This window comes from Poecilia formosa, unplaced genomic scaffold (assembly GCF_000485575.1).
Source record: "Poecilia formosa unplaced genomic scaffold, Poecilia_formosa-5.1.2 Scaffold73, whole genome shotgun sequence".
NCBI classification, from domain to species: domain Eukaryota; kingdom Metazoa; phylum Chordata; class Actinopteri; order Cyprinodontiformes; family Poeciliidae; genus Poecilia; species Poecilia formosa.
The window spans coordinates 665,663-666,037 of NW_006800012.1; positions in this window are offsets into that span (position 1 = coordinate 665,663).

Genomic DNA, 375 nt, shown 5'->3' on the forward strand with positions numbered 1-375 from the left:
TATGTATGTATGTATGTATGTATGTATGTATGTATGTATGTATTTATTTTAAAGTTACATACTGCAGCTTTAAAATGGAAAAACAATTAACATCTTTTCACATGGATGTAATTTGGCACTATACAAATAAAAACTGATTTGATTTGACTGATAAAATAATACTGAAGCACACAACTGTTATCTTAAATTTTAATGTCCGTGGCCCTGAGAACTGTACCTGTAACAGGCTGTAACAGAAATTGAAGCTGTGAATTCTTTCCAGTTGCACCACAAGTAATGAACTGTCTCTTTTTGATTGTTGGCATTTTTAATCAGTAAAGAATGTTTAAAGGAAGAGGCCTGCTGTCAGGCGCTGACGAGAACAATCACTGAGAA